General features: G+C 36.9%; 1 pseudogene; it reads right to left on the bottom strand.

The window, feature by feature from the left end:
* Positions 1-6,027: 6,027 nt before the first annotated feature.
* On the bottom strand, positions 6,028-6,713 carry LOC110203749 (GTP:AMP phosphotransferase AK3, mitochondrial pseudogene; annotated as a pseudogene).
* Positions 6,714-11,139: the final 4,426 nt, after the last annotated feature.

Raw genomic sequence — 11,139 nt, 5'->3', positions numbered from 1 at the left:
AGGCACTGGGAGACCCAGTTACTGTAGAATGCCAAGGCACCTGGCAGTTTTCTAAGCTGGTTTCCACTGGTTTTCCTGCCCTCACTGAGGCACCCGGGGATCCTGGTGTTGGTGTTTGCCTGCTTCATCACCTAGGTTTCAAGATCTCCCCCTTGTATGCTGAGATGGGGCTTTCAGCTACCTTGCTGGGACACCTGCCATTCTGTACTGCTCTCCTTCCTTCACGGCAAGAGGGACCTTTCCCATTAATCACTCAAGCTACCTGGGCTAGTGGACTGCTGCACCCCATCTTTCTTCTGGTTCAGCTGTTCCAGGGTTTTTCCCTGGGGTGATATTTTCTGGGCTTTCAGAGGTTAATCTCAAAAAAAGTATTTTATACAGGTAGGAAAAATAACAACAAAATTCATCAAGGATATCAAAGGAAATCAAAAGCTCAAAGAAATGAAAGCTATCTATAGTCATATGAAAAAAATGTTCTAAATCACTATTTATTAGAGAAATGCAAATTAAAACAACTCTGATGTACCACCTCATACCTATCAGATGGGCTAATATGACAAAAAAGGAAAATATTAAATGTTGGAGGGTATATGGGAAAACTAGGACCTTAATGTACTGTTAGTGGAGTTGTGAAATGATCCAACCATTCTGGGGAGCAATTTGGAACTATGCCCAAAGGACTATAAAACTGTTTATGCCCTTTTGATCCAGTACTGCTAGGTCTATATCCCAAAGACATCCAAAAAAGGGAAAAGATCCTATTTGTAAACAAATATTTATAGCAGCTCTTTCTGTGGTGGCTAAGAATTGGACATCAAAAGGGTGTCCATCAACTGGAAAATGGCTAAATAAGTTGTGTATATGTGGTATATGACTGTAAAGGAATATTATTGTGCTATAAGAAATGACAAACAAGATGATTTCAGAAAAATCTTGGAAGACTTACATGAACTGATGCATAGTGAAGTGAACAGAAGCAGGAGAATATTATGCATAATAACAGCAATATTGTTCAATGAAGAACTGTGAATGAGTTAGCTATTGTCAGCAATACAATGATCCAAGATAATCCCAAAGGACTAATGATGAAGCATACTATCCATCCAGAGGAAGAACTGGTATTGATTGACCAGAAACTGAAGCATGTTGTTTTTTCACTTTCTTTCATTGTTTTTCTTTTATTGGCATCTTCTTATGCAAAATGACTAATATGGAAATCTTTTACATAATTGCACATATATAACCTATAACTGATTGCTTACCATCTCAGGGATGGGGGAGGGGAAGGAGGGATAGAATTTAAAACTCAAAATTTTAAATAAAAGTATTTTTTTAAAAATTGAAGCATAAAAAGGTGAATGTTGAAAGGCTACTCACAAAGGACTTAATAAAATTAAACTGTTTTACATTCCTATTTGGGAAAATGACATGTGTAACTCCTAAGAACTTTATTATTATTAGGTCATTTAAAAAGAGTTTTACATAAACATGGGTGTGAGTCAATTATGTTAGCATGATCTCAAAAAAAAATTAGAGTGAGAAAGAGGGATACACTAGGAGAAGGGAGAATGAAGACTTAGAATGGGGAAATTTTTCCTATATAAAATAAACACACAAGGAAGAGCTCTTTACAGTGAAGAGGGAAAAGGATGGTTATGTTATGCAATGACTGAATCTCACTCTCAGCACTCATCAAAGAAGGAAGAATATATATATATATATATATATATATATATATATATATATATATATATATACGCAGTTATATATACAAATATAACTTACCCAATAGAGAAATAAGAGGGGAAGAGGACAAGAGAAGGGAGGTTGATTAAGGGAGGCGGTGTTTAGAAGCAAAATGGACTTTGGAAGAAGGCTAGAATAAAAAGAAATAGAGAAGAAGAAACAGAAGAAAATGGGAATTGAGGGAAAATCCCTCTTAATCATTATAACCATGAATATGAATGGGATGAACTCACCCATAAAATGGAAGTGAATAATAGAATGGATTAAAAACCAGAATCCAACAATATGTTGTTTACAAACAGCACACTTGAAGCAGAAAGACACATACAGAGTTAAAAGGCCCAGAGCAGAGTTTAACATGCTTCAGTTGAAGTAAAAAAAGGCAGGGGTAGTCAATCATAATCTCAGACAAAGCTAAGCAAAAAGAGACTTAATTAAAATAGAAAATCAGGGAAACTACACTTTGCTAAAACATATCATAGACAATGAAGTAATATAAAAATTATAGCAAGCTTTTCTGATAAAGGCCTCATTTCTCAAACATAAAATTGAATATAGAACAAAGTCAAATTTATAAAAATAAGAACCATTTCTTAATTGATAAGTAATCAAAGTTTTCAGAAGAAATTAAGCTATCTATAGTCATATGAAAAAATGGTCTAAATCACTATTGACTAGAGACATACAAATTAAAACAACTCTGAGGTGCCACCTCACACCTATCGGAAATGACAAAGCTAGGAAGCTAGCTAGAGGGAAAAATAGGTGTACTAATAAATTGTTGGTGGAATTAGGAACTAGTGCAATCATTCTGAAGAATGGGCTATAAAACTGTGCATACCCTTTGATCCAGCAATACCACTACTGGGTCTGTGTCCCAAAGAAATCAAAGGAAAAGGAAAAGGACCTATATGTACAAAAACATTTAAAACAACTCTTTTCATGGTGGCAAAGAATTGGAAAATGAGGGGATACTCATCAATTGAGAAATGGATGAAAAGGTTGTGGCATATGATTGGGATAGATTACCAGTGTGCTAAAAGGAATGACAAGGAGTATGGTTTCAGAAAAACATGACAATACCTATATAAACTGATGCAAAGTGAAATGAGAACTGGGAGAACATTGTGCAAAGCAATATCTATGTTGTAATGATGATCAAGTGTTAAACACTTGGCTACTCTGATCAATACAATGTCCCAAGACAATTTCAAAGGACTCATGATGAAAAAATGGTATCCACCTCCAGAGAGACAACTAATGAACTCTGAGCAAGAATTGAAGTATAATCTTCTCACTTTATTTTTCTTGCTTTTCTGATAACATGGGTAATGTAGAAGTATGTTTCCTATGATTTCACATGTATAATTGATATATTGCTTGCCTTCTTAGTAGGTGAAGAAGAGAGTTAGAAGGAGGGAGAGAATTTGGAAATCAAAATTTAAAGATAAAGAATTTTTAAAATACACAAATAATAAATTAAAATGTAAGGAAAAGAAAACAAAAGCACACTTTAAAAATGCATCTGTCTCTTAAAAAAATGCAATGCTGACAAGAAGACAATTTAAACAATTTGGCTAGGTCCAAATTCCCAAATATCTCAATGCATTTTCCCTAAATCAGCTTCCGGCACCAAGAATTTCACAAAATCACCATTCAATCTTTCATTCTTCAGATTTCTCTTTTCAAACTTTAGAATAAGGGAGACAAAAGAAAAATCTAAGGAGTATCAAAATACCCTTTAGGATTTTTGAGAAGTTGCCTGGAATCATTCTTGGAGATCATGTCAAGGACAGAAGATGCCCAACCAACCTTTGTGGACAGGTGCTTTTGCTCTTTTGTCAAGCTCTCTGTGTAATCAATGGCCCTATGCCTTTATTTATGATTTTAAATGAACAAATTTATTGTCTGATTCTCACATCTCACAGTACCTTAGAGGTAAGTGCTATTGTTCCTATCTTAATGATGAGGAAATTGAGGCCCAGAGACATTTAATGATTTAAGAACCATGCACATATTCTGAAAGTTTTTCCTTTCCCAAAATTAAGAGAAAGTGGGCAACATCTTACTTTTTTCAGAAATTTAAAAAAGAATAATAATAATATTCTTTCCCAAATTATACCATCTTCTTGCTCTTACTAAGTCTATTACTTCATATATGGAATGGCAGGTAACTCTTCCAGGACTTTACTCCAGCTGCTACTTCTTCAGGAACGCTATTGATATCAAGATGCCCAGGGATGCCCAAGAATCAGAAAGTAGGAAGCTAACAACCGCCATTATCACTCATTAGAAATCTATTATATGCAAGGCCTTGTGCTTACTTCAGGAAACATACTTGCTTTGCAGAGTACCATGGATAAACTTGTTTCTTTCTCGGTATGTTAGCATGGAATTCATAAGGATATATTACTTACAGCAACAGAGAAGTGTGAAAAAGGAAGAAAAACCAGAAACTATATACTAAAATCCATATTTTTCAACCAGAATAAAGGGAGATTATAATCTCTTAATTAAGAGCTTTACATTTGGGATAAAAATTATACCCTTTTATTTCTCACCAAAGAAATTCCATTATGTCAAACTCTTGTGTGTCATATCCCCCAGTGCTAGTAACAATATTTTCAAAAGAAAAAACAGCAATAGATACAAAGACCAGTTATCTCTAGGCAGAGGCACTATGTGGTTTTGTAATCTGGGATGAGATAACTCCTGAGCCTCATTTTCCTAATCCTGTAAAACAGACAGACTCTTCATTGGAAGAACAAGTACATAAACTGAAGCTTAAATACTTTGGCCACATAATGAGAAGATGGGACTCATTGGAAAAGATCCTGATGTTGAGAAAGATTGAAGGCAAAAGAAGGGGATGATAGAGGATGAGATGGATGGATAGTGCCATGGAAAGAACGCACATGAACTTGGACAATTTTCGGGAAATAGTGGAGGACAGAAAGGTTTGGTATGCTGTGGTCCACAGGATCACAGAGTCAGACAAGACTGAACTACTAAACACAAAATGTTGATCATTCCAATCAAATGAGATTACGTATGCTATGGTACTTTCTAAATGCTAAAGCACTTTGCAAATGAAAGATAGAATGTTCTCCTAATGAGCACTGTACAGTTTCCAATGGTTCATGTCACTATAATGGATTTAGCACAGGAGGAAACCTCACTGGGTCATCTAGTCAAACCTTGTAATTTTAACAAATGAAGGCTCTGAAGCCTAGAGAGGTTCAGTGATCTTTTCCGAGATTACACAGCTTATAAATAGCAGGAGCCAGGATTTATACTCAAATCCCTGGCTCTGAATCCAGTATTCTGCTCTATAGTTATCCTTGAAAGAGGCAGAATTAAAAGAGAGGATAATTTTGTTGCTGAGTGGTTTCAGTTATGACTGACTCTTTGTGGGCCCCATTTTGGGGTTTTCTTGGCAAAGATATTAGAGTGGTTTACCATTTCCTTCTCCAGCTCATTTTACAGATGAGAAACTGAGGCAAATAGAGTTAAGTGACTTGTCCAGGGTCACACAAATAATAAATGTCTGAGGTCAGATTTGAACTCAGGAAGATTTGAACTCAGAAAGATGAGTCTTCCTGATTCCAAGCCCAGTGCTTTGTCCATCGCAACACCTAGCTGCCTTCAAACAAGAGGATCCTCACCAGCAAAATAAGCACATTCTAGTCATCAAATAAAGCTGACTCATATGTGCCTTATTTGAACATAGATAAATTGACATTCTGTATCAGTGACTATAAGGCAGATCCTCCAGATACTTAAAAAACACAGGGCTGGAAAATTCTGAGTTAAAGTCAGAAGAAAAATTTCTGTCATGGCTTTAATCTAAAAGGGCAATGGGGAAGAAAATGCCTCTGGATAGTGTATTTGACCTCAGTTAATGCTATGTAAACATTGATTCCTTTCCTAAAAGAGAGGGAAATACTAGAAGCTGCTTACTTACCAAAAAGGACAGACACTATATTGTTTTTAAATGACCAGTCATCCTTTTGGCTTTGCCATTTTACAAAATGAAGTATGATTAGATACATAAATAGGATTTAAAAAACTACACAAACCACCAGGAGATGAGGACTAGGTCACTGCAATAAAGATTTAAGAAACTAGAGTCTTCATTATTGACTTATCACTTAGTTTCCAGAAAAATCAGCAAAAATGAGAGTAGATCATGATCTTAGAAGAATTCATATATATCAGAATCCCATCATTCAGAAGCTCCTTGACATGGCAAACCAGCTTTCTGCTTTTCTTATAGGGATTTGTTATTCTTTAGGGAGTCACTGCTTCTTTCTGACTTATATATGGCAGTTTTGTTTGGAGAAAAGCACATAGTTGGGGCCAGATTACGCTGGTTTCTGTTCCAGAGAAAGTTTCCAATGCACCTTTATTCTGGTAATACTCCAGAACAAGTTTTGTTTGGGCCTCATAAGCCTTTAGTCTCTTGGTCACAGTTTCTGATTTATCATTTTCACGCTGAATAAGAGGCTCTCCGTTAATATCATCAATGCCAATTTTTCGAGGAGGGTTGAATTCAGTGTTGTAAACTCGGCCACAACTTGGGTGAATCCAGCGAGAGGTGAGACATTGCTTAATAACCTCAAAAGATACATTCAGATCAATCATTGTATGTATCTGGCAGACTTTGTCCAGGGCTTCAGTTTGTGGGACAGGCTTGGGGAAACCATCCAATAACCAGCTACAATTTCAGTTCGTGGAGGGCCAGCTGAGTCATGACATCATCTGGAATGAGTTTCCCTTGATCAATGAAGGTCTTGGCAAGCGCACCAATTTCTGTTCCCTTATTCATGTTGTCCTGGAGCAGGTCCCCACTGGAGAGATGCTTCAAAGCGAAGTGTTTGATGATGTGAGAGGAAACGTTTCCCTTGCCAGAGCCAGGGGGGCCCCATGATCTCGGCCCACAGGAGAGTGTGCCCTGTTCACCCCATCTCTGCCAACCAGCCTAAACGCTCAGCCCCTGGGTTAAGTCCTGTGGGAACCGGGCACCAGCTTCTTCTGCCAGCCCGTGCATGGGCCAGCCTCCCTTCTTTCTTAAGAAGAGATTTAACAGTCTCATGACAAAGGTTAGGGGATCAGAAACCTTCCAGGCTAGATTTTTTTTCTTACAAGGGAAATGCAACAAAATCCATTACAAAAACACTACTCTTTTATTTACATTGTTACTTTCTTTCCTTATTCTTTGACCTAGGTATGATGCAGACAGCTTTCTAATACAGAGCAGTACCTTGACCCTGGACAATAGGCAACATGCCTTCTTTCCAACTCACAAGGACCTCAAGGGTCCTTGTTGGCTTTTTTTCAAATTTTATTTATTTATTTTTAGTTTTCAACATTCACTTCCATAAGATTTTGAGTTACAGATTTTCTCCCCCTCCTTCCCCTCCCCCCACCCAAGACAGAGTGCAATCTGATATAAGCTCTACATATACATTCACATTAAACATATTTTCATATTAGTCATGTTGTAAAGAGGAATTGCAACCAGTGGGAGGAACCACAAGAAAGGAGAAACAAACAAACAAACAAAAAAAGAGAGCAAATAATATGTTTCGAGCCACATTTAGACTCCATAGTTCTTTTTCTGGATGTGAATAGCATTTTCCATTGTGAGTCTTTTGGAGTTGTCTTGGATCCTTGCATTACTGTAAAGAAGAGTTAAGTCTATCAAAGTTAGTCATCGCACAATATTGCTGTTACTGTGTACCATGTTCTGGTTCTGCTCACTTCACTTAGTATCAGCTCATGTAAGTCTTTCCAGGTCTTTCTGAAGTCCACCTGCTCATAGTTTCTTATAGCACAATAGTATTCCATTACATTCATATACCACAACTTGTTCAACCATTCCCCAATTGATGGGCATCCCCTCGATTTTCAATTCTTGGCCGCCACAAAAAAAGCTGTGGTAAATATTTTTGTGCATGTAAGGGTCTCTGTTTTTTGTAACACACAAAGCTGCCTCTTATACAAAAAGGAAGAACTCCCTTGGTTAGGTACAGCACCCCTTACACTATGCTAATTGATCTCCAAACACTGGCAGAGTTATTCCAAATACTATCTTAATTCCTTCCCATATACTTTACCCCAAACTGCTAATTCTGTTTCCCATTTTCTAGAAATTCAATCTCATCATCACATCACCAGCTGTTTTATTTGGCTTCAGGACTCAGGTTAAAGTAAATACCTGGGTTCAGCATTTCTAGAAAATTGGTACTCAGGTCACAATATGATATATTATGATACAGTAAGTAAAAAAATCATGAGCTCCATTGTTATGTGATACAGCAAGTGAGTAAACAAAGTATACACATAAACTGTGGCAATATAAACAGACAAAGGTTTGTCCTCATATGCAAGAAACTCATACCAGCCTGAGTGTGAAGAAGTGTTGGGGAGCAAACATGCTGAAAGTTGGGGTTCAAGTGGCAAGAGTATGTAACTAAAAATGGACTTGGTTGAGAACAGGTGATTGGTGCAAGATATAGGAGGAGGCATTCTTAATCAGAACCAGATGTAGTGGAAAAGTTATTGGGGTCCCTTATCAATTCCAGGTTGGGGTGAAGCTCTAGTTGGAGGAGCTTGTTTATCAAGACCACAAACTGATGGGAGGGTCTCACATTAAGGTGGCAGAAAGAGAATGACTCAAGGCCCCTGCAGCAGATCATGAGTTCATTCAATCAAAAAGGTGCAAGCCTTACCTACCTGATCAGAATTAATAGTGGAAAAGCACAAGTTGTCTGTTTGCCTATACATTTCTATGGGCATTAACACATTTAACCCAAGTGAATACACATTGGAATCTTACTGTTACCAGAGAAATATCTACTCTTTGAGTTGTCGTAGGTAACTGCTGCCAAAATAAATTTACCACAACACAAATTATAGGAGTAAGAAAAACCTAGGTTTTATTACGCTTAAGCATAGTTTCAGATCTCAGACAAAAAAAAATCTGAACCCCATTTAGGTTTCTAACAATTTTTATAGACAAAATTATGTCAGAGTGACATTAATAATTCTTTTACATATTGCAGTCTTGTATATTCCTCTCAGGCCATAAAAGTTAAAGAAAAGGTAGAATCATAATCTCATGCTTACTTCAGTGGCATAACAGTTGAACAAACTTAAAGTCATAATCTCATACACTTCCTACGGCAACAAACTTATAGTTAAACTATGGCAGTTTACAGATTAAACTACATTTTAGGGGGTTCACAAAAACACTAAAAGAGTGTAAAAGAAATTTACATGTCACCAGGGAATCAGGGATAGATAAAAATCTTCTTTTGGCTTCTTATCTAAGGAATACTTAAGCCCCCAAGTAAATTTTCACATCCCTTGGAAGAAGTTTCAGCCATCTAAACAACTTCTGAACTAGGAGAGGTGGGCCAGGACCTTCCTTTAACATTACTATTTTCTATAACTCAGGTTTTGGTCAAGTAAGGTTAATATTAACAGAAGACAGACTTTTAGTTGACCAAAACTTTCAGGAGGGATGGCCTTACTTACCAAAGAATAAAAAATTAGTAAAAGGGAACAAAATTCCCACAGCTATCATTATAAATACATAACTGTCATTATAAATGTTATATAGAATAATATCAAAACACCAACAATATCACAACATATCACCACATGTCCATAAAATGCAAGTATGTGTAACAACAAAGCAAAACCAAAGCAATAATAGCACCATTAAGCCTACAAAATAATAAGACATGAAGAAATAGCAGTGTTTGAGCAAATAAACAATTGACAAGATGATGCATAATAAGATAAAATTTTTAACATACTATTTCAAAAGGTATTCTACAGGCATGCTTAATCTGGAACTCCAGGAATCAGAAAGCTTCCATGATTGCTAAAGTATTATGGGAGGAACATTTCTTAGTGTCCATTAGCACCCATTTGGACCAAAGCAGACTTTGAAAGCATATTACTTAAAGAGATGTTAGCTTTGGTTGGCATTAAGAAGTCTAGAACAATACCTTATCACTCTCAAGGGGACATTTCATCCTAAGCATTTCAACTACACTCTAGTGATCATGGTAGGGATATTGAAAATAGAGCATAAATCTCTGTGGAATTAATATGTGAAACTCCTGGGATATGTAACAACAATGATGTTGCAGGCTTTATAGCTTATTTGCTTTTGTTTGGGCAAGAGTCAAGTTACCTATTGACCTGTATTTTGAAGTCTGCAGGATGGACAGACTATAGCCACTAAACCATCCATAAAGATTCCTGTGGGGCTGCATATTGACTTAGTTTTAAAATGCAACGTTTTCTATGTTTTATTGCACTTTTGCTTATGTTGTTACATATTTCAGAATTATATTTTAATCTTATTCCAGTAACATTTGGTAAATGTAAGCTTGTAGGCAGCATTTTTGACAGCTCTGCTATAGATAATTAAGTCAGTAAATCTCTCAGCTGAGAAAGAAGCTGGAAGAAGTTTACTGCTTAGCTACAACTTCAGCTCAGAAGAGTACTGATAGAAACAAGTGATGATATGATGCTCACATTTGTTGTGAAGACCTTCAATAAAAAGATAGTGTTAAGAGATGGCTAGAAACCTACTCTACACCTACTGGTGGAGAGACGGGGCAACATATTTACAGAACAGTTCCAGAGACTGTTGGGGATCGTGTAAAGCCAATTCACTGCAACCACTTATTACTTAAAGAAGGATTGCCCATATGGCAGGTAGAGACTGGCAGACTCTAAGCGAAAAAGATCAGCTATTTATAATCCAAATACTGTATGAATCAGATAATGGCTTAAACACAAATATTTCAAGTGAAAAAAAATAATCTGGGTGCTCTGTTCTGGAGTAGGTAGGTGGTACAGATGATAGCACGCGGGGCTTGGAATCAGAAAGAATTAAGCTCAAATGTGGCCTCAGATACCTACCAGTCGTGTGATCCTGAGTAAGTCACTTCATCTCTGATTTCCTCATCTGCAAAATAGGGATAATAATAGCATCTACCTCCCAGGTTTGTTGTGAGTAACAAATGAGATAATATTTGCAAAGTGCTTAGCATAGCGTCTGGCACAAAGTTAACACTATGTAAATGTTAGTTATAATTAACCCAACAACCAGTTCACATGTGGTGGTGGTGGTGGAGACAGGACTGAACCCAAAGGATGTATCTTTTCTGCCTAGAATATCAACTATAGGGAGACTTCTAAGGTGTAGACCCACTCTACAGAGCAGAGTAAACATTACTAGCCCTCTACAAGTTTGCTGCAGAATATAGGGCTTCAGTTCTAATAAAGACCATGGAGAACATATATATCTACTTGTTCAGGTCAGCAGATCATGGGAGAGCTAGCCCTGTTCAACTAGTGACCAGAGTA

Source organism: Phascolarctos cinereus, unplaced genomic scaffold, assembly GCF_003287225.1.
Source record: "Phascolarctos cinereus isolate Bilbo 61053 unplaced genomic scaffold, phaCin_HiC Scaffold_5;HRSCAF=322, whole genome shotgun sequence".
NCBI lineage: Eukaryota > Metazoa > Chordata > Mammalia > Diprotodontia > Phascolarctidae > Phascolarctos > Phascolarctos cinereus.
The sequence above is the reverse complement of the archived record's forward strand: the minus strand, read 5'-3'. Positions and strand labels throughout refer to the sequence as shown.